The sequence below is a fragment of the Microtus pennsylvanicus genome, chromosome 1, assembly GCF_037038515.1.
Source record: "Microtus pennsylvanicus isolate mMicPen1 chromosome 1, mMicPen1.hap1, whole genome shotgun sequence".
In the NCBI taxonomy this organism is placed as follows: domain Eukaryota; kingdom Metazoa; phylum Chordata; class Mammalia; order Rodentia; family Cricetidae; genus Microtus; species Microtus pennsylvanicus.
The window spans coordinates 64,710,032-64,737,573 of NC_134579.1; positions in this window are offsets into that span (position 1 = coordinate 64,710,032).

The following is a 27,542-nucleotide window of genomic DNA, read 5'->3' on the forward strand; positions in this document are numbered from 1 at the left end:
CTGGAATTAGCTGTTCCTTCCCAGCTCCCAGCCCCTACAGTGACTCCTGGGATGTGGTTCTGACTCCTGTCTTTGAGTAGAAAAGAGGGCTGCAACCCCTAGAAACTTCCCAGGAAGGCTTTGTCCTCTTCTGCCCAGATGGGACAAGGACGATCTGACCTTGGGGGGGGGATGCAAATTAAAATGGTACAACAGCTGCCTCTGGCATTCTGGCTTTCCCAGGAATGGTTGACAGCAGCGTGTCCTTCAACTAGTTCTGAGCAGCAAGTGAACCACTCTTCCTGTGTCTGAACCACATGCAGTTGGTGTTTGTTATAGCAGCAAACTGACCCCTAAGGGATTAATTAGGAATTCTCACTTCCCTTATACGAATGAGAAAAACCAATTGCCAAAGTTGTATAGTCAGCAAATAGCAAGTACAAGACCAACATGCCCTCTTCCCACGCTCTGGTCATGCGGCCCTTCCCCTCTTGATAGAGTTGTGTACCTGCAGGCCAGCAATGGCTCCACAGAACAGTGCTAAGACAGGCATCTCAATTCTCCTGCCACTAATTTCCAATGGGTTTAGGAAATGTCACCTTAAGCCCAACAGGTTTCTTTGCTCAGCCCTCTTCAGGATCTGAATGAACTGTGATGGCCCAGTGCTCACCCCCAGTCAACAGATAGGGACCTTTTCTTTCGGAGCTTCTGGTGAGGCTAAAAGTTTTGGGGGAGAGGCTGGCCTCCAGCTTTCTGTCTGTCATGGTGGGATTCATGGGCCTTGGCAGCATGCCAAGGGCAGACATTGGAACCCAAGCCCCCAGGACTTAGGTTAAAAAGTGGTTCTAAGTCAGTGCAACTGGTGTCCTTATACAAGAGGGTATTCAGACGGGGCGGGAGGCGGGGTACAGAGGAAGATGTGAAGATGCATGGAGATTTCAGGTGGATATAGAGTATTAGAGTAAAGAGCATCTGAGCCAAGAAGTGTGAAATGCTAGAAACCAGAGAAAGATCTCCCCAGAGCCACCAGCTCAGAATGTGGCCCTGCCAGAACCGTACACTGGTCTCCTAGCCTTCAAAAGTGTCCTTCTTTCTTCAGACACAAGTAGTATGTCAAGAGTGGTGAACTGCTGCAGTTTGAGAGAGGGGCTGCTGGGCTCTGCCTCCCACTTCCTCTGAGTCGTGGGCTCATTACTTCATCTCTCTAAAAGGCTTTCTTTTCTGTAAGGCCGGGGTGCTAGCTTATGCCCCCAAATAATTACACGGAAATGGTATTCTTTTAAACACTGCTTGGCCCATTAGTTCTACCCTCTTAATGGCTAATTCTCACATCTTGCCTAACCCATATTTAGTAATCTGCGTAGCACCAGTCTTACCGGGAAAGATTCAGTATGTCTGACCTGGTGGCTTGCTTCATCGCCTCTGCCCTGGAGAGGAGCAGCATGGCATCAGAGCTCACTTCCTCTTCCTCCCAGCATTCTGTTCTGTTTACTCCACCCACCTATGTTCTAACCTATCAGGGCAAGCAGTTTCTTTATTTAATTAACCAATGACCTTCCTCCATCAAGTAGGTAGCTAGTATCTGTCGCTTTGACATGATCCAGGCATCACTTGGTAACTTTAGAGGTAGCTACACCTGCGTTGAGTCTGAAATGATGCAGTTACTATGACTGTCATTACGGGTGATCTCCATTCACCAACACAAGGAATCAGAGTCAGAACCTGTACATGTTAGGCGAGGGCTCTACCATTGTCTTATAATCCAGCTATTTTGTGAGACAAAGTCTCATGTAACAGGCTGGCCTTCAATTCTCATTCTTCCCATTTCTATGGCCATACCTGACTAAATGATTTTTTTGAAGTAAAATCATGACTCTAAAAGGGATGTAGTGAACATGTGGTGTTACACTGATTGAACCAGGGGTTGTTGTATCTAATTCAGAGGAGAATCGGAAGAACAGACATGTTTAGGTCAGGAATACAGATTTTCAGATGGGCTCTGGCTACCCTGAATGTGCCCAAATGCATCTGATACCAGAAGGCCACGACACACTGGCTTTTGCTCAGGGTAAGGGGTTTGATGAAGCTCATCAGGTCCATAGTCAAGAGTCCCCATGTGTTCTTCCGTTCCCCAAATCCTACAGAGCTGTAAAATTGGCTCAAAGGCTCGAGTCAAGTAGCCAGGAAGGACAGGCTCCAGGTAGAACAATGTTTTCATTGCAGGTATTCAGTAATCCCGTTGCTTATTTCAGATTTCCTTAGAGTTGTTCACACATTTCTGTGTATGGAGTCGGGAAAAGATGGATGAACACCTAAGAAAAGCAAATCTTTTCCTAAGGTATAATCCTATTTTCATAAAAACAAATGAGCTGTGTTTGCATAAATACGCACACACCAGCGGGTGTGCGGATATAGCGTTGATTGAATATAGGCAAATGTCTGCAGGAATACCCGAAGACTGTAAACAGTGACTCCCTCTAGAAGGCAAGATCAGTGATGGTGGCGGTGGAGAGAGTTTTTCACGACTTATTTACTAAACTTTGGAGTTGTTTAAATGAAAACACGCCTTACAGCGTGTTGAGATGAGGAATATCTCCATGTGGAAAATGTCCATCATGTTTGGCAACACGTGGAACATTCGTTACGGTTGTTCACTTACACTTAAAGAGTCTCGGCTCCCTCAGGCTTGTCTGTAGGAAGGGCATTCCAACAAGAAGCATCTCATGGAAGCCCAAGGCCTGCCTTCTCTGTGAGCAGCTCACTCCGCCTTCTCCCCCAGTTAAACATCGGGCGGTGCTGTCTATTCTGTCTCCTCAGCCCCACAAGCAGTCCCATGCTTGTGTCGGCACTAATCCGACACAAACGTCTCAACCCCCTGCCCAGACCTGGGTCATGAGACATCCATTCACTTGAGGAGTCTTGTTAGCATCGGTGGTAGTTTGAGTAAGAATGGCTCCCACAGACTCATAGATTTGAATGCATGCTCACTGTGCCGTGCCACTATCAGGAAGTGTGATTTCGTTGAAGTAGGTGGGGCTTTGTTGGAGGAAGTGTACCACTGGGGGTGGGCTTTGGTGTTTCAAATGCTCATCAGGTCCAGTCTCTCTCTCTCTCTCTCTCTCTCTCTCTCTCTCCTACCTGCAGATTCAGATGTAGAACTCTCCACTACCTCTCCAGCACATCTGCCTGCACGCCGCCATGCTTCCCACCGTGATGAAGATGGACTAAGCCTCTGCATGTAAGCCAGCCCCAATTAAGTGTTTTCCTTGATAAGAGTTACTGTGGCCATGGCTTCTCATTGCAGCAACAGAACACTGACTACAACAGCGTCCCAACCCTGGAGGAGGTGTGAGACACAAGGGGCCAAGAGACACCTGGTGTTTGATCATGCAAAACTAGGGGTCAGTTTTAGCCGCTGACTAACCTGCCAGCGGTCAGATGAGTCTGTTCAAGAGGATGAGACGACCCTACCTAGTGAACATATTCACTACTGGTATCTGTAGGCTGTGCCTGTTACACTAGCCTCCCAGTGACTATACAAATATTGTCTATCGGGCTGGAGAGATGGCTTAGAGGTTAAGAGCACTGGCTGCTCTTCCAGAGGTCCTGAGTTCAATTCCCAGCAATCACATGGTGGCTCACAACCATATGTACTGAGATCTGGCACCCTCCTCTGGCATGTGGGCATACATCAAGGCAGAATGTTGTATACATAATAAATAAATAAATCTTTAAAAAAATAAATAAAATAAAGGTATCTTTCAGCCAGGCAGTGGTGGCACATGTCTTTAAAAAAAATATTGTCTATCACTACATGGTACTGTGAAGTTATAATGGGGCGATGCCTGGGGAGGTTTATTAAGAACCATGCAGATATGTAGAGGTTTTTACTTTGACTGATAAAATGAAAAAGTTAGGGTATTTAATACACTGTTAGATTATAATAAGAGTGAACATACGGCTCCTAACTATACAAGGCTTATGATCATTGTTGATGTATAGGAAAGCATCTGGCATTTATATACACACATACAAATTTGTATCTTACATACCTGCTCTAAAATTTTTTGGGGGGGTTGGCTTTTTAAATTTTTTAAAAATTATTTTTATTGAGCTATACAATTTTCTCTCCTCACCTACCTTCTTCCCCTCTCCCCTTCTACCTTCTTCCATGACTCCCAGCTTCCCAATTTACTCAGGACATCTTGTCTTTTTCTCCTTTCTATTTACATCCATGTATGTCTCTCTTGGGGTTTTCTTCGTTGTCTAGGTTCTCTGGGGTTGTAGGGTCTGGTTTTTCTTTACTTTATGTCTAAAAGCCACTTATGAGTGAGTACATATGATATTTGTCTTTCTGGGTCTGGGTTACCTCACTCAATACAGATTTTTCTAGATCCATCCATTTGCCTGCAGATTTCAAGATGTCATTATTTTTTACCACTGAGTAACTTCATTGTGTAAATGTGCCACATTTTCTTTACCCATTGCTCAGCTGAGGGGCATCTATCTAAGTTGTTTCCAGGTTCTGGCTATTACGAATAATGCTGCTATGAACATAGTTGAGCACATGTTCTCGTGGTATGATGGAACATCATTTGAGTATATACCCAAAAGTGGTATTGCTGGTAGATTGTTTCCTAATTTTCTGAGAAATTGTCAAACTGATTTCCAAGTGACTGTACAAGTTTGCACCCCACCAGCAATACGGACCTTACCCCACATCCTCTCCAGTATAAGTTGTCATCAGTGCTTTTGATCTTGGCCATTCTGACAGGTGTAAGATGGAATCTCAGAGTTGTTTTGATTTGCATTTCTCTGATGACTAAGGATGTTGAACATTTCCTTAAGTGTCTTTCGGCCATTTGAGATTCATCTGTTGAGAGTTCTCAGTTTAGGTTTGTACCTCATTTTTTTTTAATTGGATTATTTGTTCTTTTGATGTCAAGTTTCCTGGGTTCTTTGTATGTTTTGGACATCAGTTCTCTGTCAGATTTGGGGTTGGTGAAAATTGTTTCCCTTTTTGTAGGCTGCTGAATCTCTGTGAATTTGAGGCCAGTCTGTTCTACAGAGCGAGTTCCAGGACAAACAGGGCTGTTACACAGAGAACCTCCATTTCAAAAAACAAACAAACAAGAAAAGCACGCCTATTTTGCTTTATTGTTAGCGCCCATTTTGCTTGTTCATTGATGTTTGTCTTGCATGGTGTCTGCTGCGCTTTTTACATATGTATGTATGTGACAGTAATGCGAGGGAATTCTCAGTCATTAACTCTCCTGCCGTATGTCTTCTGTTCCTTCTTCTGCTTGCTCGATGATTTATTCTTTCCTGTCTTCAGGCTGTTAAACTTTACACTTTTTAGGGTGGAACTGTGGCTTCGAAGCTTCCCATCTGCTGTATTCAAAGTGGGGAAGCCTCTTTAGCCTGGCTGTAAAGAGTATGCCCCTTCCTCCCCCAGACCCCTCACGGTTAGTTCTCTTGTTCTCAGTGTCTGTGATGTCACTGTGAAATAATGCACCCCAGGATCAGGGGCAACTACCTGGTGGACAAAGCCCAAAAGGGAAATGGAGGCTGGAGAGATGGGTCGGTAGCTAAGAGGACTGGCTGCTTATCATAAGTCTCAGGTTTAACTCCCAGCATCTGCATGATGTCCTCCAGCCATTTGTAACTCTAGTCCCAGGGGTCCTATGCCCTCTTTTGGCCTCCATGGACATCAGGAACATGTGTGACTCAAGACAACATTTGGAAAATTCAAAATCTTTATGTCGTCCTTTGATTTAGTCAGGAAGACTCCCCTTTACAGTAATACTGACAGTCATCTGGGGCTGGGGATGCTGCAGCGGTGGAAGGCATGAGGAACCTATGCCAGCACCTGGGGTTTGATCCCTGGCAGCACACGTGTGTGCATGTGCGCGTGCACACACACACACTTACTCACACACACATACACACACACACTCACTCATACACACACTCACACTCACTCACACACACATACACACACATTCACATACACATACACACATTCACACACACACTTACTCACACACATACACACACACTCACTCATACACACACTCACTCACACTCACTCACACTCACTCACACACACATTCACATACACATACACACACATTCACACACACATTCACACACACATTCACACACACACACTTACTCACACACACATACACACACACTCACACACACACACACTCACTCACACACACATACACATACACACACATTCACATACACACACTTACACACACACATACACACACATTCACACATACTTACACACACTGACACACACACATACATTCACACACACAGCCATTACTATGTGCATGTGGGACATATGCTAGCACCTGGGGTTTGATCCTTGGATGTGCACACACATACACATTCACTGTCTTTCTCACACACACACAGACACACACATTACCATGACTTCTGCCAGGTGCAGTTGCATGTGCCTTTAATCCTATTGTTTGGGGAGATACAGACAGGAGGATCAGGGGTTCAGAGTCATTTCTTGTTACATGGTGAGTTCAGGACCAACCTGGGCTACATGAAATACTCTCTTAAAAAAACAAAAACAAACAACAACAACCAAAACAACCCCCAAACCCAACTATCCCTTCTGGAGAACATACAACATTGCAGGTACTGCTTTAAACTTGAGTCCAGTGTAAAAACTAATTTACTCTCAACAAGGCTGTGCTATTGCTGTTTGGAAGAGAAGTGCCGGGCTGATGAGACTCCACCACCGTTCGCAGGGTCACCAGGGCGCTCGCCAGATGGAACAGGCTTATCTTGGGGAGTCCTTGACTCCCCAGGGTTATTTAATCGGCACTTTGAAATGCTGCTTTCTCAGTTCTCCCAGCGTCTCACATCTCAGCATAGAGCATAAACTAAGAATTCCTCCTTTATCTCTTGGAGGGTCAGGGAACGGGGTGGGGATGGGGCGAATGGGGTACGGGTGGGGATACAGTTGGGAGTGGGGTCACAGTTTGCCTGCCAAGGCACTGTTCACATCCAGGTCCTCATCTTCAAATTTCCCATAGACTAAGGATTATGCTTTCTCACAGGGCAGTCTTCCCGAGATACATTCTGGGGGGAATGGGGAGAGCCCCTTGCGGAAGGCGATAGCTGCTTGTTTACCTCTAATGTGGGAAACACACAGTGATGCTTTGCTATAAAGGCATTCAGGGATATCCTATTAGTTTGGCCGGTTCATCAAATAACAATTCTTTCCCACCATTGACTCCTACCTCAAAACAAAACAAACAGACAGCATACCCTCCCGTGGGTCCTGAATGATTAGATGTGGAGCTGTACCCAAAGCCACACATCTGCACAGTGAGGTAATGACCTTGGTGCCCTCCCAAGGATGCCACCTATCTATGATTCCTCTCGGGGTGGGGGGGAGCAGGGGAGACTGATAAACTTCAAGAACCAACCCTCAAGCTTCTATTGGAAGTCAAACCTCTGCTCCCAGATGTGTGGCACAGGAGGAATTGTGGGGAGGGGACTTGAGAGTGGCATGAAGTCATGGCAGTTTAGAGTCCTCGCTGGTTCACTGAGACCCTTCAAGACACTTTTATTACAGCTATGCTGTTCTAACGTGAGACCCAGCCAGGCTAGGCTGTTTTGCCATCATTTTTAACTGTGGCTTAACTAACTGAATCATGAAATACTCAAGACAGAGGCACAGCATCTGAAGGGAAGGCTGGGAGTGCTGGAGCTGTGTGTGACCTGCCACACCATAGTGGTGTGAAAGGTCCTTCTGTCTATGTGCTGCTTTTATTGGTTAATGAATAAAGAACTGCTTTGAGCCTATGGCAGAGAAGAACAGAACTAGGTGGAGAAAACTAAACTGAATGCTGGGAGAAAGAAGGGCAGAGTCAGAGAGAAGCCACGTAGCCCTGCCAGAGACAGACACCGAAACTTTAGCTGGTAAGCCACAGCCACGTGGCAATACACAGATTAATAGAAATGGGTTAAATTAATAGAAGAGTTAGCCAATAAGAAGCTAGAGATAATGGGCCAAGCAGTGATTTAATTGATACAGTTTCTGTGTGATTATTTCGGGGCTTAGCGGCTGGGAACCAACAAGCGACTCCCCCCTCCCCCGCAACACCATAGCAATAGTGATTTCTGCTTCATGCCTCTCCCCCAGGCCAGTGTGAGGAAAGAGTAACAAGTAAGCTTATTGAGTGATACAGACCGTGGGAAACAAAGCAGCTTGATGTCCTCTTGGTCTAGTCAAATGATGCAGTGGGGTGCGAGAGCATTGCTTGGAGATCGTAGAAGTTTACGGAGCTAGCGGCACCCTCAGCTTCTTGACAAACAGCAATCTTTGGTAAATGTCTACCAGTGTGAAGGAGGTCTGAATGTGCCAGAGTGCAGGTGGGGTTTCTCTGAGTGAACACACCTCCTGCTCTGGCACCATTCAGACAGCCATACTCTTGCATCGGGACTGGAATGTCTGGGTGGGTGCACCATGCCATTGCTCCTGGCTGTTGCTGTAGAATCTCAGAGCCACTTCACTTAGAACACCAATGGCTGGAAAACCCCATAGCACGGCATTGAAGAAGGCAGTCACATTCTGGTCTGCACAGTGGCTGTGCACCGAGGTCCCTGTCACATACACCACACAGGAGTCCACCGAGCCACCACACTCTCCTCTTACAGGGATAAGGCTGCTGCAAAATAGTGGCTTTCCCACTGGTGGTATGGGACTGGGACCTCCGTTGGTAGAAGGGTCCTCTTCTATGCTTCATGACCTTTCTTCTCTGCCACAGTGATGCTGAAGGGGATGATGGAGAATGCAGCATCCTGCTTGGAAAGACTTTGTCAACAGAGAAGACAGCCTGGTGTAAAACAGGCTGACTCCGGAGAGCAAGCTTGGTTTTCTGAGAAGTTACAAACACGGCTCTAAGGCTCTCTCAACCTGTCCTCATCCTGCCCAGGTTTTCCCTTGGCATTGTGTGCTAACTCCCTAGGTTTGCAAACGAAAGGCTGGGGTTACTATGGTCCTGTCAACCAGCCCTGTGAACTTCGGGGGATGCTCCTGGCACCTCTGCTTGCTCATCTGTAAAAGCAGGCATAACACTATGGGTTGTTGAGAGGGCTATAACCTCATCAGAGAAAAGTGTCTCTTGTCTTGTAATGTGGTGTCACTGTTATTGAATGAGGAACGGGATTAATTAAATATACACAGACAGCCATTAATAGAGAAAGCATGGCAGGCAGTGCCAGCACTTGGGAGGTAGAGGTAGGTGATCTTTGTGAGTCTGGGGCCAGCCTGGTCTACAGAGCTAGTTCCAGGACATCCAGGGCTGTTTTGGAGAAACCCTGTCTTAAAAAGCCAAAGACGAGAGAGAGAGATTGAGAATGATGTCAGACTGTTTTTTTTTATTATTATTATTTTTGCACCAATATGTTGTAGATGTCTGTGTTCTGGTCCATGGCTGGTGTGCAGAGTGACTCTGAAAGCAACTCTCAGATGCCACACACCCTTTGAAGGATCTTATCTCCAGATGAGTAGGCTCATTCCTGCTTCCAAAGAAAAGGGAGGAGAAAAAGATCAATTTTATCTGTGGCCTTGCACACTTTCCAGAACTCCATAGCCACACTTTGAATGCTGGAGGAACTGTAGGCTGAGAACCTGACAGGCTGGGGCTGCCGGGATGTTAAAATAAAATAATAGAAACTGAAGACAATCCAGCTGGTAGTTTCTGCAGAGAATTTTGATCCAAGTAGAATTCTTCCCAGAGCAAATGAGAGCCGGCAGCTATAACTGCATGGTTCTCGTTACTGAAGGGCAGCCACTGGAAGGCAGGAAGGAAACAAATAACTGGGAAGGGCAGACAAAGGGGAGACACAGACCTGGGCACAGAGTCTCCCTCTCAGGGCCATTTTGGAAGTGATTGTGGAGTTTGCCGAAACCTATCACATCTGAACCAGCAAAGAGGCTCCCCACTTCCAAAGCAGTGCTCAGGCAGGGGCCCGGAAGGTCTGAAACCCTATCAGAAGAGCTGGGCGTGACCCACCTTGGCCCTGTTCCGCTCTGTTTTAGGGCAGCAGGTCCCCAGGGACACAGCTTTGGGCCCCATCCGAAGAAACCTGTGAGCTGATCATCAAACTAAAAGCAAGAATGTCACAAATTGTTTGGGAGGCAGTTCAGTTGTAAGGTGCTTGCTTGCCTAGAATGCAGGGAGCCCTGGTTTCAGTACCTACCACTGCACAAATCAGGCAGTGTTCATGCTTGTAATCCTAACACCCAGCAGGTGAGGCAGGAAGATCAGGAGTTCAAGGTCATCCTCAGGTACATATTGCATTTGAAGGCAGTCTGGGATACAAGCGACTCTACCAAAAATAAAGTATATGAATAATGAAAAAATATAATGAAAAATGTATATAAATGAGATAATGAAAGGAGTATGTAAACAAAAACCTAAAATGATGAATAATACTTAAGAAACATAGATTGCCTACTGTCTGTACCTGTAGGTGACACGTGTTAAAAGTTTGGTGTGATTTCTTTAGGATTTAGAAAAAAGCTAGAGTGATATTGTCCTGGTTAGCGTCTGTCAATTTGAAACAAACTGGGGTCAGTTGAGAAAGGCTCCCACCGGACTGGCCTGTAGGCAAGCCTGTGACCATTTTCTTGAGTAATGATTGGTAAGGGTGGGACCATCCCACAATGGGGTGATGACATCCCTGGGCCAGGAGTCCTGGGTTATATAAGAAAGCAGGCTGAGCAAGCTATGAAGAGCAAGCACTTCTGTATGGCCACTACTTCAGTTCCTGCTTCCAAGGTCCTGCTGGGACTTCCTTGGATGATGGGCCATGATGTGGAAGCGTGGGTGAAATAGCCTCCTTTTCCCCAAGTTGCTTTTGGTCTCGATGTTTTGTCACAACAACAGAAACCTAACTAAGATGGATATAATTGGAAAGATATATGTGGTTATAACTATGTCATTGTTAATATTATTTCATATTTATTCTATACAGCAGCATTTTGAAGAGAGGACTGAATCCCTATATATTATCTCAAATAGACTTATTATTGGTGACTTATTCTTTTACATGAAGACATTTTGGATATCTTATTCTTTACTAATATAAACAATACCACAATGAATGTTTCTTAAGTGACTTACTGGACTGTAACTCCCATATTATACAAGTCACTTGTTTAAGGTGTATAGTGTAGGGCTGGGACACAGTTCAGTGGTAAAGTGCCAGCCCCGCAAGCACAAAGACCCGAGTTCGATCCCTAGAACGCACGTAGAAAAGCTTGTGGTAGCAGCGAGTATGTAATCTGGGAATGAAGACAGGCTGTCCCTGGAGCTCACTCCCCAGTAAGCCTAGACTGCTGGGCAAGTTCCGGGGCAGTGAAAACCCTGTCTCAAAAGGCAAGTAAAGGACTCCTGGGGAGTGGCGTCTCAGTTTGTGGAAGTATATACACACCCCTCACACGTACGTGTGCCCCAGCACACATGTGTACAGGCTAAAGCTCTCAGCATAGCAATGGTTGGACAACAATCAGCACTATGTAGCAGACATTTTTGGACCATCAGCCCCGAAATCATGACACAGAGACTTATTATTAATTATGAAAGCTGGGCCGTAGCTTAGGCTTGTTTCTCACTAGCTCTTATAACGTAAATGAACCGATTTCTATTGATCTACATGCTGCCAGTGGCTGGTAGCTTTCATCTCTCCTCCTGCGGGTCCTGCTTCCTCTGCGTTCAGCGGGTGACGCCCCTTTTCTTCCTCCTAGAGCTCTCTCCGGCCAGAAGTCCCACCTACATCTCCTGCTTAGCTATTGGCCACTTTGCTTTTTACTACCAACCACAGTGGCACACCTTTGCACAGTGTAATTAAGTATCCCAAAACACAGTGGTTAGTTCTAGAATATTTTTATCACCTCGCAAAGGAATCATCTCTAGATTCCTCGCAACACATATACAAGATAAATGGAAGGCAAATAGGTGTTATGCTGTATTGTTTAGGGAATAATGACAAAGAAAAAGTATGTACATGTTCACTACAGATATCTCTCTCACACACACACACACATAAACATACACACGCACAAGTTTTTTTTTTCTATTCATAATTGATTGAATCCTCAGTTAGGAATTGTGACTATGGAGAGCTGATTAAACACAATCCTTTTTATGAATGGATAGTGTTGCACTGAATATGGACTGTACCTATGATAGTGATAGGAGGGCCCTGACATCGAGATTTCATTCAGCCAGTAACTCAAGCCTCAAGAGCAAGGAGAACCGGCAGTGGCCTGTTGATTGACAGCACACCTTCTGGATTCAAGCTGTCAGTGAAGCTGCAGCTGGAACCAAGCAAAACAATCCTAGCTAAACAAAAATGGACGGGAAAAGCTCCACAAGAAATGGGGGTGGGGAACAGGCTGCCACTCATAACGAAGATGTCTTAATAAAGATGCTGATTGGAGCCAGCTGTGGCAGCTGGATGGTTTAGCGGAATGGCTTCTGGCAGAGAGCGTGGCAGTGGCTTTGGTGTGAAGGTGATCGGAGCAACACCTTAGCAACCAGACCCGGATGAAAAGCGTGACAGCTGGGTACCAGCTCACTACCACCACCACAGTGGCGGAAGCAGGACCTGCCACCTAATGGGGAACTTCTGGCCTGCCCAGAATTTCCCCTCCCTTCTATATTTGACAGTTCTTCCCTTATCCCCTGATTGGTCCCATTTTGTATCTTATTGGCAAGCATACAAATCCAGCCAATCAAATTCCACCTGGCTCTATGTAACCAATAGAGTGTGAAGACAGACTGGTAGGTTCTATGGAGGAAGAGGAGAAGGGGACTTCAGAACTCAGTCCCCATCCTGATTCCAGCTTCCAGACTTGCTGGAGGCTTTCAGCAGCCAAGTGTCTGGTATCTGACCTCTTAGGAAGTATGGGAAGCACATTTTCATCATACACTGAGAAGCTTGTTTACAGTTTTTGTTAATCTTGGTAGACTAGACAACATCCAATTCTCACTGCCCTTCCTCCCATGATGTCACTCACTCTTTTCTAGGGAACATTATTTCTAAGTGTTATGATGATCAGCAATGGGCAGAGTCATTTATTTATTTATTTTCTCATATATTACGAGCAGAGCTATTTATTTATTTATCATATGTTATGAGCAGAGTCTTTTTATGTTGCCCAAACTGAAGAAAAGGAGTAAAAATTAGATACTGCAAACAGATTTATCTCATCAGTGGAAATAACACCCCAGGTATGACCCTGGTGCACAGCGCTGTAGAGGGCAGGGTGGAAAGGAGGAGAAAAGAGACAGACAGTGAATTTTACGGCACCACATGCTCAATGTTCATCCCCAATCCAGGAAAAACTAGTGCTTGTAAGGTACATTCTCACAGTTCCTGGAAGTTCTAAACAACCTGATGGTCCACAAGATACCATCCCTATAGCAACCGTGAAGGTGAGCTCGGTGGTAAAAATGACTGATGTGGCTTGCCAGCGACAGGCCAAATAAATGACCCCTTCTGAGTTTAACTCAGCCAAACTGGTGAGTTTATCGAGGTGAATTACAGAAGCGTAGGAAAAGGGCTCCAGCCGCATCACCGAAAGCCCACCCACCATGGATGACCCTTCCAGAAAGCGTCATACCTGGCAGAATTACCCAGAGCAGCACTGTGGGACTGAGCTCCAGAGACAACAGCGTTGTACACAAGGACAAACCAGAGCCCCTAGTGATTCAGCAGATTTGTGGACCTGTCCCTCCCACCCCACGTGTCTCAGTCTGCTCATCAGAAGCTTCTGTGCACGGGGCACTTTGCTCAGGAGTTTGCTAGATTGTGTTGGATGTCCACATGCCGCTGGGCTCAGGGATGACTCACGGCAGCACTTCCAAGATGGCAGGTAGGAACCTGAGTGCAGCTTGTCACCCAGGCCTCTGAAGCTTTCTGGTGTTGGGTGTTTTCTGCCATGCTTATAGCCTAGGGCATAGATGGGTGCTGGGATGGGGTCCTCTACTGAGAGGGGGGTGATAATGAGCAGCCAAGGGCTTCCCCTCAGCTGCCCTTGTCCTAAGGAAGGAGGCATCAGTCAAGTGAAATCCCAGACCTCCACAGCCTCATTTTATACTGAAATAGCCTTTTACATTTTCTTGTCTCTGTCTGTCTGCTTAATCCCCAGTGGTGTGGACAAACCCTCTCCTCTTCCCTCAGCAGGCTCTGCATTCCCACTCATCCGCACATTGACACAGGATTTCTGGAGGTAAAGTTCAATCCTGCTTTGCAAAATGGACTTCTCCTGATGTATCAAAGTTTGCTGCTCATGAGATGTCCATTGAAGTAGAGTCTCTAGATCACCTGTCAAAGGCGCAGTGTTTTCCACTTTTAACCAGCTTCCTGGTGATGCCAATGCTGCTGGTCCCCAGGTCACACTCGGAGGTGCACAAGCGTCAGGTGCCTATGCAACACAGCCAATTGACCTGAAGCCTGAAAACACAGAGCAGTTCCAGGCTGCATGTGTGCTCTGAGCATGTCAAGTGGCCCTGAAAGGAGCCTTCAGCAGCTGTAGCTGGTTTCTCATTCCTGGGAGCCTACCCCCAGTCCCTGTGTACCCCAAGCTACAACTCTCCTCCCACGTTTGCTCAAGTGCATCTTGTCCTGAATCCCTGAGCCATATCTGCTGGGAAGTCTGGGCAGGTTGAAGAAGCCTCCTCCTCTTTCTGATACATGACAGCCTAGGCCCTCCCTCACCACACCTGCCATCATCTGTGTTTGGGGTACCCCAGCATGTGATGCCATTCAGACACCCCCCCCCCATGAGGTGTTGTCACCTCTGATGCCACATGGTTTAAGTCTTTCCCAGGTGGCCTCCTTGTTTGGGCCTGAGGGCTGGGTTTGACCTCCAAGAGAGGATGTGAACTTCAGAGAAAGGAATGTGGATTAGGAAGCGGTCCTGCTTAGGGAGAACTAAGGTCGTTTATGAACCTATCACAGTGAATCCGATTCCCTTATCAGTCATATAAAAAGTATTCATATAAAAAGTATCCCTTTTGGATGCTAAGCCCACTGACATGATCTCAAGGTTTGACCCAACATTGCAGTCCACACAGAGGCCAACATCAGTGTGCTCATGGGCACCTCCAGGTGTGTGGTTTGAATGGGAATGGTTCCCATGGTGTGTGTGGCACCTCCAGGTGTGTGGTTTGAATGGGAATGGCTCCCATGGGCTTGCGTATTTGAACACTTGGCCACAGGGGCCTGGAGATCAAGGTGTATCCCTCAGTTATTACTCCAGAGCTTTGAGAGATGCCACGCTTTCTGATGTGATGATAACAAACTGAAATTCTGAAACTGTAAGCAAGCCCCAGATTACCAGGAGTGGGACCTTGCCCTGAGGTCACCACTCCCTTTATTCCACTTAGCATCAGGCTTTTCTTTAAACTTTTATCTCCTTGAGCACCAGGCTTAGCTCAATTACAATTCCTGGTACTCCCTTTCTCCACAAACTGTATGTTTTGTATTTCTCTTTGTCCAGCGTGATGCTTTTTCTTATAGATCTGTGTATGATTGATTACTAAAAACCTTACTTATAACCAGATGGCACAGTCAATACTAGGCTATCTTGAAATCTCCTCTGCCAACACCAGTAATTCAAAACTCTTCCTTTTACCCTCAGACAGATTTTTAGGACAAAGGCATCACATCCTTTGCCAAAATATCACAAGAATGGTCTCTAGGCCACTTATAATTAATGTTTCCCCATCTGAAACATATTGTGAGCCAAGCCATCATAATTTATACTGCTCTGAGCACCGCTGTCTTAAGCTCTATTTAAAGCATTCAATTGATTTCCTAATCCAAAGTCCCAAAGTCTACATTCCACTAACAAACAGCACGGTCCGTCAGGCCTGTCACAGCAATACTCAGCTCCCTGGTACCACTCTGCAGCAAAGGAAAACTGCTAAGACCAGGAAAATATCAGGAGTATTCATGCATGGGGACCCAGAGAGGACATTGCCTGAAGTTGTGAAGGTGAAACATGGATTTTATTGGAGACTCAAGATGTTGGAGGTGCGGAGACATGGGATATCTGCCAAGGAGAGCTGCTAACAAGGTCTGGGACCAGCCCAAGAGATAAGTGTGTTGCAGTCAACAAAGCAGAAGGGTGTCAGAGATCTGAAGGGTGCTTTGACATCAGATATGGAGATGCAGAATTTGGAGTTTGCCCAGCTGGTTTTCAGATGTGCTTTGGTCCAGTATTTCCTCGTTGTTCCCTTTCCTCCCCTTTGGGATGGTAACATATATTCTGTGCCTTCGTGTTTTGGAAGCATGTGGTCTGCTTTTTAATTTTGATTTTGCAGGGGTTACAGCTAAGAAATTGCATGAATCTCAGAAGAGACTTTGAACTTGGCACTTTTAAACAGTGTTGAGACTCTGATAGACTATGGGGACTTTTGGAGTTGGACCAAATGCATTTAGCATTATGATAAGGCTCTAAGCCTATGGAGCCCAAGGGGTCAGGTGTGATGGTTTGAAGAATGGTCTCCATAGGCTCATATATTTGAATACTTGGTCTGGTAGTTTGAAAGAAAATGGCCCCCAAAGGGAGTGGCACTATTAGGAGATGTGACTTGTGGGAGGAAGTTTGTCACTGGGAGGTGGTCTTTGAGGTCTCATATGTGATCAAGTCATGCCCAGTGAGACAGATCACTTCCTGTTGCTTGCAAGAAAAGATGTAGGACACTCAGCTGCTTCTCTTGTACCATGCCCGCCTGCTGCCATCATGTCACACTATGACGATAATGGACTAATTCTCTGAAAATGTAAGCCACTCCAGTGAAATGTTGTTCCTTTATAAGAGTTGCCACGGCCATGGTGTTTCTTCATAGCAATAAAATACTGACTAAAACACTAAGCCTTGTGAACTTCCCTATCCCTTACAGGAGGAACTACTTCAAGTTAGACAATGTAGCTACATAATAACAATGGATAAAGAAATATTTCATATTGTAAGTGGAGGAATACAGTATTACCTAGGGTTCCTAGGAGAAGGAGGGACAGGGAAAGGGAGGAAGGAGGGGGAAGAGGGAGAAAGAGAGCAAGAGTGAGCCAGAGAGAGAGAGAGAGAGAGAGAGAGGAAGTCTTATAAAATAATGAAGGTTGGGAAATTCCACAGAGCCAGGTGGTGTAATTCCATTTTAGATCTGAAGCCTGAGCACTGGGAGAACTACAGCTGAGATCCATGTCTGTAGTAATAAGAGCGGCGGCAGGGCTGCATCCCCAACACCCCAGCCACCTGCTCTGCTAGCTTATGCCCGAAATAACAACACACAAACTGTATTCATTTAATCACTGCTTGGCCCTTTAGCTCTAGCCCTTACTGGCTAATTCTGATATCCCAATCAACCCATCTCTAATAATCTGTGTATAATAATAATAATAGTCTTACCGGGAAAGACTCAGCATGTCTGACCTGGCGGCTTGTTTCATCGCGTGCATCTGCCCAGGAGCGGGGCATGCGTCTCTGCTGAGGCGTCTGCCCCCGAGAGGAGAGCTGTTGAGTCTGAGCTCACTTCCTCTTCCTCCCAGCGTTCTGTTCTGTTTACTCCACCTACCTATGCTCTAACCAATAAAATGGGCCAAGGCAGTTCCTTTATTAGCCAATGACCTTCCTCCATCACATGTCCAGAGTGGGCAGACTTGAGACCTCCAAAATTCCCAGTGCTGAAGATGAAGACGGAAGGCAGGAACGATGAATGGCCTAGCTCGAGGGAGTCAGGTAGGAGAAATTCTCTTTCTTCAGGAATAGTTAGTCTCTTTGCTCTATATAGACCTTCACTGGTGAATAAAACTTTCTTTTTCTCTCCCATCCTGCTGAGCCTGGAGCCCAGGTCCTTGCTTGTGCTAACCATGGCCTACCACTGAATGATGCTCCCAGCCTAAGCCACATCAGGGAAGGCAATCTATTTGGTTCAGTCTAGTAACTCATATCCTAATTTTCCACAATACATACCCTTTCAGACATATCCAGAATATGGTTTCACCAAATATGAGGGCATCTTGAAGCCTAGCAAAGTGGACAAAATGTTGGCTATCACAGGTAGGCTTGGTAGAGGCCTCCCTAAGGTAATAGTATTGGAACTGAAAGACGGAGCATTAGGGGAAGAGCTTTCTATGGAAGGGGGAAATAGAACGTTCTGAAGTGAGAATCAATCTGAGGATTTTAGGATTGAAGAGACTTATGTGTTTGGATGGAGGTAAGCAAGGGGAAGATGTGTAGGGAGGAAGGTGTTGTATGGGGCTGTAAGTCATGAATAGAAGTTGGATCCCATGGATTTCATTCTAAGTTGCATGGACAGGTGTTAGAATGAGATCAGAAAGACTGCGGTGAGGAACCAGCAGGGTGTGCATTTGCATTTGCTGGCAAAGGGGACAGTGTAAGGTCAAGATATGGGACTGTAAAGCTGATGACCGAGGATTGGATGCATCTCACAGAAAAGCTTATAGAACCTGCCAGTGGACTGACTGTAACACACACAACTGAAAGATGAATCCAACATTGTCCCTGGATTCTGCTCTGAGAAGACGGATGTGCTATTTGTCAAGATGGGAAATGTTTGTTGCCACAAGGAATAACATTTTAGAAATGATCAGAGTCTTCTTTGGACCTCATTAAACATCAGTGTGTTCTCTCTAAGCAGAAGGCAGGCTTAGTTCTTTTAGACTTCTGTAACAAAACAGCAGGCTGGGTGACTTAAAAACAACAGAATTTTCTCACCATTCTGGAAGCATGGAATCCACACAAGACAGCTACAGAGCCAGTGTTTGGTGAGATCCACTTCCTTGAAGATAGGCTCTGGCTCCAGCTTCAAGTGGCAGAAGGACTGAGGGAACTTTCTTTAGAATCCTATAATGGGGCACCAGTTTCATTTCTGGGAACTCAACCATCACAGCTATTTCCCCAAAGCTCTATGTCCTAATGCCATCACTTTGGGGGATTAATGTGTTCACCGGGATTCTCTAGAGGAACAGAATTCATAGAGTCAGTCTATCTGTCTATCTATCTATCTATCTATCTATCTATCTATCTATCTATCTATCTATCTATCTATCTAGGGTTTTATTAGCACGGCTAGTCCAAGACCAGCTAGTCTAAGAATAAATGTCTACCAATGGAAGGTCCAAGAATCTAGTAGCTGTTTAGTCCACGAGCCTGGATTCTCAGCTGGTCTCCAGAATCTGTGTCTGATTTGTTCTGGACAGCTCATACAGAGCAGAATTGTCATATGTGCCAGAATCCCGAAGAGCTCTAAATGCCAGTGGAGGAATGGACTTGCCAACAAGCGTGAGAGCAAACAGGGAAGGAGAGAGCAAACGTCCTTCTTCCCTGCCCTTTATGTAGGCTTCCAGCAGAAGGTGTGGCCCACGTTAAAGATGGATCTTCCCATCTCAAACATACAGATTAGAAGTGGGTCTCCCCACTTCAAATGATTTAATTAATAAAAAAAAATCCCTCACGGCTGTGCCTAATCCTTTGACTTTAGTTAATTCTAGATGTCCAAGTTGACACCCAAGAAGAACCATCACAGATAATATTGTAACATTTGGATCAGGAAGGGTCATGAACACTCAATGCATTGCATGTCCTGGCCAGCACTGGGTTTCCCGACTTTCTGTACTACCTAGCCATTCAAAATCTGTTTACTGAGAACCTGCTAGGCACAGCTCTCTGGAAGAGCGGCACAGGACAAACCAGACACAAACACAACCCTGACTCCAGCAATGTCCCAAATCAGAACCAGAAACTCTCCTGAGGTCCTCCTATGTGTTGGACACATGCACAAGAGCCCAGACACATCCCCATTACTGCAGAGTTTTCAGCCTAATTGGAGAGTGTAGGCAGAAAACTGAGAGTCATAAATGTATTCAAGATGCCTTTGGCGGGCGCCTACATATTCCACGCACCGTGCTAAACATGTGCTGCGTGCTGTGTGAACAGAGACGAAATGCATTTCTGTCTCCCCCCACCCCCACCACCAACTCCCCTTCACATAGAGGGAGGCGGGCAAGCAAATGCTTCCATCCCAGCATGGCGGAGGAGGGACCCTACTGAAACAGACATGCACGCTTAGCAGGGACTACTCTCCCCACCAGGGGAGGTCACTTAGAAGAGCACCTGTGTCCGCTGTCTTAAAGAATGACCCCCCCCAAAAGGAAACCATTCCTGGTGAAGGGGAACAGGTAGAGTGGGTATTGGGAGAGAACAGAGCCGAGGGGCTTGTAAGAGGAGGGATCCCCTCGGAATGTTCAGTGAGGGGCCAGTGGCAGGCCTTAAACTTCATAGTTCCATATGTGTCGCTTTAGCTGGTGGTTGGCATGGATGTGCATGTGGTGTGTGGAGGGACTGACAAGGGAGAGAGAAGAAACGGACACCTGAAAGGAAAGACAAAGGGCTTGGGTGAGGCTGGAACTCTGCCACCCTGCAGACCTGTGCAAACCCTGGGGAGAGGGTAGAGAAGAGTGGAAAGGAAAACTCGGACCTAAAGCTGTGAGCTCTAGGGATGTGTATGGTCCATGGCCATGACCATTAGAAGCAGAGAGGCCCTTCTGTGGAGTCTTTTATCCTCCCAGCAACACTGAGTTAGGCACACACCCGTCTTTGTTTTATTTAGTGTTTATGTGTGTGACATGTGTTTGTGTGTGTATGCGGTGCATGTGTGTGAGAGTGGGGGTGCACATACCTGTACACACACACGTGGAGACTACAGCAGGGTGTCGGATGTCTTTCTCTATTGTCCTCTGCCTTTTTACCTCGAGATGTGGTCTCTCACTGAATGGCAAGCTCAGCTTGTTGGCTAGGCTGGCTGGCCTAGAAAGCAAGAAACCTGGAAACCCATCCCACACTACGGTTATAGGTATGTGTAGCCATGCTTGTTTTTTTTTTTATTCAGAGTTGGGGATTTGAGCTCTGGTCTTCATTCTTGCAGAACAAACACTCATACCCATTGAATCATCTTCCTAGCTCCTACCTACCCCATTGTGAAGCAGGAAAACAAAGGGCCAGAGGGGTTGGTTGAGGTGACTGGCTATGCTGGGTGAGCTTTCCATACATTATCTTTGACTTACTGCCTTTGATCTCATATCTCTCCTTCTGTTCTGGGTTAGAACTCAGACAACACCCTCTGCCTCCAAGAGGAACCTGGGCATTATACTGAAACCCACAAGGATCAAGAATGGATGTCAGGCTAGACCAGAGCTGGTGGCAGTACAGGTCCCTTGCCCAGCCTAGCAGTCCCTCCCTGAGCAGTATGAGCCTTCTTCCCCTGAGACTCAAGGACTCATCACCCCTCCTTCCCTGCTCCCCAGCACATCTGACAGCCGCCAAGCTCATCACCTCTGAGATCAGAAGGGCTGGCAAGTAGACACTAGTGGTCTCGAGCTGGGGAGAACACACAGAGGAGCAATTAAAGCCGCACGTGGTTGCGAGCCCGCCTCTAATGGTTTGCAGCTGCAGAGTGCACTGGTTCCCCAAGCTCAGCGCTCGCTGGGGCTGCCTGTCTGTGCTTCCCATCCCGACCAATTAGATCCCCATGTGTGCTGCAGGCGTGAAAAAAATAGAAAGTGAGTAATCCTTCATTCGCCTCTACGCGGCACGCAACTTTGATCCTCTTGGTGCGGTGGCCCCGTTCCATCAGAAAGTGCGTCTGCCCCAGGTTCTTTTCTTCCTTTTCTTTTTTTTTCTTTCTTGTTAACCCAGTTTCTTTTTCTCAGGATGACACGAACCTCCACCCAGAGACCTGTGAAATGACCACCATCCATCTTCAGACCCTTCTGATCAAAGCTGGGGTGGGTTTTTTCTTCCTTTGTCGCTCTTTTAGACTTTCGCTACATTCAGTTCCTCCTAAGACGGGTTGGCCGCCAGTGTTTCCAGACTGAAATCAAAAGGAGCTGTCTATTAATATCAGCCTTGGGTAACAAGGCCAACATTGTTTTTTTTTTTCCATTTCAGAGTATCTACAGTCTCAGGTAGGAGTGGGGGTGTATGTGCAGACAGATTAGATAAGCCGTTTCAAAAAGAAGCAGGGATAAGGGTGTTAGCAACTCTGGTATCTTTCAAAGATGTGATCAGTCTCTCTTGGTATGGATAGATTCAAATATTGGGGAGCCGTTTGATTGAAAATGCTACCTGCAGTCCTGGAGGTAGGTCTGTGTGCAAGGAAGGACCTGTTGGAAGCTTATAAAAAAGGAGGAGTGTCATTTCCGCTGCTGGGACATATGGAGCTAGAGGAGGCAGCAGGGATCTGGGGTGTTGCTGGAAGTAGTTGTAGAGGAGGAAGTGGAGTTGAGGGTGGTAGGGATGGTCTTGGCGGGTGTGGAAAAGATGCAGGTGGAGTAGGTGCTGGAGAGGGGTGTTGGTACAGAAGTGGGAGCCAGCTATGTGGCGGTGGGGAGATGAGGAAGGACAGAGGGGTGTTGGTGACCTGGGAGGTCTAGAAGTGGTGATGGTGGTGGTGTGAAGGGGACAGGACCCTGCTTGGGGACGTGTGGGGGGCAATGGAAAAGAAGGGGGAGCCAAGGGATGAGTTTTGAGCAGAGCAGAAGGGTGTATTAGTTACTTTTTGTCCGTGTGAAAAAAACATTGACTGAAACTAGCTTGGGGAAGAAAGGATCTACTTGGCTTATACTTCCACATCACAGTCTGTCATAGAAAGATCTATGGGCAGGAACTCAAGCAGGAACCTGGAGGCAGGAACGGAAGCAGGGGCTGTGCAGGAATGTTGCTTAGTGGCTTGCTCGGCTTACTTTCTTATACAACTCAGGACCATGTACCCAGGGTTGCCACCGCCCTTGGTGGTCTGGATCCGCTCATATCAATGATCAATCAAGGAAATGTCCACAGACATGCCCACAGACCAGTCTGACGGAGGCATGTATTAGGTACATTTGCTGGGTGATAAAACACCATGATTTACAAAAGAAAGCAATTAATTGGGCTTATGGGTCCAGAGATTAGAATTCATGATGACAGAGTAAAGGCGTGGTGAGAGAAACAGGCGAGAGCTAGCATCTCAGACTGCAAGCCGGAGTCAGAAAGCACATTGGGAATTGTGGGAGTCCTTCGAAACCTCAAAGCTCACCCCCAGTGACATGCCTCCTCCAACGAGGCCACGCCTTCTAAGCAAAAGGTCAAAATATGCTCCCACAGGAGCCATTCTTATTCAAACCACCACAAGGCAATTCTTCTGTTGAGATTTTTCTCTTTCCAGGGGACTCTAGATTGTGCCAAGTTGACAAGAACCAGGACAAAGGGGAAATGGCACACCAAAAGAGAAGAACCAGGACAAGTTGCTGTCCCAGCTGGCTGCACAGTGCAGAAGAATCCAAAGCTGAGAGCCCCGTTTTCATGTAGGGACAAACACATCTCTTTTCCGGGACCACTGGGGCTGGCTGTTGCCACTCCCGTCTGAAGCTGATTTGGGTAGCGTTTGCTGGTGACAGCTGCCTACAGGCACAAGTTCCAATTGTGCCAGCTGTTGACTCCTCCTGGTGTATCTCCCCGAGAGGGTGAATAGGATGTCGTGAGAGTCACCCAGCCCATCTGCACTGAGTGTGCTTGGGGTTCCTGAGTAGCCTGTCTGATCTAGTAAGAAACACACCCTGGGGATCCTGGACCAGTGTCTTGACCCTGCCTCTGCTAAGCTGAATGGCTTTGACTGGACCACTTTTCCTCTCAAGCCTCTAGTCTCCATTGTGCAAAGTAAGGTCATTAAATCTGAAACCCTTTATGAGTTCTGACACCCTGTTTTGGCTTTGGAGAATTTAGTGACATCATTGGAGCCCTGCTTGAGGTCACTCCTTTAACTGTGGAGTTCTGGTTTCCATTGCTTCTGGCCGTCCTTTTCTGAAGGTCTCTATTCTTTGGCAGTGTTGGAAAATGGGGGGAGGGTGGACCACATCGTGCCCACTACTCTCAAGTGACAACAAAATCAGAAGCAAATAAATTCTTCCTTTAGCAACTGATGGAAACAGAGGCAGAGACCTGCATCAGAGCACTGGACTGCGCTCCCAAAGTCCAATAGAAGAGTGGGAGGAGTGAGAATATGAGCAAAGAGGTCAAGACCATGACGGGTTCAACCATTGAAACAGTCTAGCTGAGCTAAAAAGAGCTCACCAACTGTAGCCAGACAGGGAAGGAACAAACATAGGACCAAAACAGTCACTCTGAATGTGGTTGACAATTGCTTGGTGGGGCAGACTGAGGGGCCATTGGCAATGGCACCAAGATTTATTCCTACAGTTTATACTGGCTTTTTGGGAACCTGTTCTCTTTGGATGGCTACCTGCTCAGCTTAAATAAAGTAAGAAGGGCCTTGGACCGTCCCCAAAGCAATGTGCTTTACCCTCTCTGGAGTGGATGGGGGAGCGTAAGTGGAGGGGATGGGAGGAGAGGAGGGAGTGGGAACTTGGATTGGTATGTATAATGAAAAAAGATAGTTTGTTTTCTTTTTAAAAAAATAAAATAAAAATTCTTGCTTTAGGCACTGAAGTTTAGAGGAAAGGTTTCAAGTTTTGAGCAAGGGCTCCCAAGTGGACTGTTACCCCCACGAATGCAACGGTGAAGGCGAGGGATGCTGGTGAGAGCCACAGCATAAATTCAGGTATTCCATCAGAGAAGGTTAACGAGCAGCTTGCACTAGAATAAAAAAAGCTGAGCTAACAGAGACGGGAGATCCTGCAGTGAACTGACTCGCGGCTGCCAGCAGTGAGCCAGTCACAGTGTCTCTGGCATCTGGTGCTCCGTGCCCTGAAGACTTGAAAGGAGCAGAAAGATTTTCATTCCTTTGGACCAGAATTGGTTCCAAGAAGTTAAAAGGAGAGTTGCTGGTCATAAAGGCTTCCAAGATAAATTCGCTTTTGTCAGGCTGCAGCGATGTGTTTTTGATTAGGGGTTGGGGCTGGGGTATGACTTCATGCTATAGAGTGTGCCTAGGCTACTGCCATACACCCTGAATGTGCCTCATCTTATCTGATCTTGGAAGCCAGGCAGGGTCAGTCTTGATTAATACTTTGATAGGAGAGTGTACCTAGCACGGATTCTACTACACCCAGAAAGGTGAAGAAGGGAAAAAGAAAGTGTGAAGGGTGAGGATTGATTCTAGAATGTATTTCTGAGACTCTGGTATATTGCTCTCCTGATCTCAATTTTCTCATCTCCATTGTCATGGGAACAGTAATGGATGGATGCTTTTGGTTTATCGATCTGAGGTAAGATCAATATCCATGGTAAAGGAAGTGATGGCTCCAACTCTCCTGCAGTCTGACTACTATGATGGGGCAGGTAGAAGGAACGGTGAGCACCAGGAATGGGGTATCCTTCTGCCATTCCTCAGCAGTCCCTATCCACACCAACTTCAACGTTTCCAACAGGAAGAACATCATTAATGACCCAGAGCTGAAGTCTGATTTGACATCCACTGGCCATAAGTCATCTGAATGCTTCCAAAGATGTGATGTAATTACCCCCTGGAAGAGCCAAGCCTTGAGAAGAAGAGAGCTGACATGGTGGACCCCAGGATAGAATGGCCACACATGGAACCCAGGCTGCACAGCTGCCAAAGCAGGCAGCACTGGGTTTCAAGAAAAGCCATAAGTTGGCACCACCCAGGAACAGACCATCCAAAGGAAATTCCTAACATTCTAACTGTTGTAGATAGGATCACCTGCCAGCACACATCCATCGCTTTTCACCAAGACACCCCTAGAAAAATGTCAGCCAATCAGGGATCCTGAACCTTACAAATCCTCATGCTACCTTTGCTACTATAAAAACCCAGCTCCAACGGAGCTCAGGCTCTCAGATCACTCCAATATACTGGACACATAGAGAGTCTGAATTTGCAAACTTGGCTAAGAATAAAGGCTCTTTGCTTTTACATGCATGACTTAGTCTCCTAGTTGGGTTTGGGAGGACTCTGTGATCTGGGCATAACAATATTTCCTAGTATTGACTGTTCAGCAGGGTGGGGGCTGTTCATGATGGAGGGTGATTAATTTTTCCATATCTATATTATTATCTCTGACAGGTAAGAAAATTGAGAAAGACTGAGTAGCCCAAAGACATAGAATTGGTTGGTGGAAGAATCAGAGTTCAAATCCAGACTTTTTTGTCTGCCTGACTACGTAAAATTCCACCATGGCAGATTGACATCTGTGGTAGTTTGAATGGGAAATGCCTCATATTCTTGAGCCTCTGACTTCCTGGTCCCAGTTTGTGATACTGTTTGGGTAGTCTTAGGAAGTGTCTTAGTTAGAGTTTCTATTGCTGTGAAGAGACACCAAGACCATGGCAACTTTTATAAAGGAAGACATTTAATTGGTGCTGGCTTACAGTTTCAGAGGTTTAGTCCATTATTGTCATGGTGGAAAACATGGCAGTGCAGGCAGACATAGTGATGGAGAAGGAAATGAGAGTTCTACATCTTGGTCCACAGGCAACAGGAAGTGAACTGAATCCCACACTGATTGTAGCTTGAGCATATAAGACCTCAAAACCTGACCCCACAATGACATACTTCCTCCAAAAAGGCCACACCTACTCCAACGAGGCCACACCTTCTACAGACCAAGCATTCAAACACGACTCTATGGGAGTCATTCCTCTTCAAATCACCAAAGGAGGTGTGGCCTTGCTGGAGGAAGTATGTCACTGGAGGTGGCTTTGATGTTTCAAAAGTCATGTGCTATTCCCAGTGTCCTCTTTTTTGCTTCCTGCTGTGGTTCAAGATGTGAGATTTCAGTTGCTGCTCCAATTACCTGATGGCTACTGTTTGCTCCCCCCACTCCTCCATTGTCTGCTCTTCAGAACTATAATAAACTCTATTCTATTAGTTACTTTGGTTATGGTTTCATATCACAGCAATAGAGAAGTAATTAATATAGAAGTTGGTACCAGGGAGTGCATTTTTTTCTATAATGGACCTGACCATATAGTTTTTTGGAGGGATTCTGAAGGCTCTGGAACTTTGAACTAGAAAAGATGTTGAGAACTGTTAGCCCATGATTTTCAACCTTCCTAATGCTGTGACCCCTTAATACAGTTCCTCATGTTGTAGTGACCCCCAACCATAAAATTGTCTTCATTACTATTTCATAACTGCAATTTTTCTACTGTTATAGGCTGTAATGTAAATATCTGTGTTTTTCAATGGTCTTAGGTGACCCCTATAAAAGGGTCATTTAACCCCCAATGCTTGAGACAGTATGAGAACCTCCACTGTAAGGCGAACTAAATGGAGTCATCCTAGTAGAAAGATAGTGGTGCTGAGAGATATGTGGACTGGGGAAGCCCAGCTCAAGAGGTTTTAGAATGGAACAATGTTCTTGTGATTCTTTGAAATTTTGGCCAAGAATGTGGCTGATTTTTACCCTCATCCTAAAAATTTATCTGAGGATAAATTTAAAAATAATGGACTAATTTCTCTGATGGAGGAGATTTCACAAGAGCCTAATACCAACTCTGTCACATGGTTATTATTAATTAC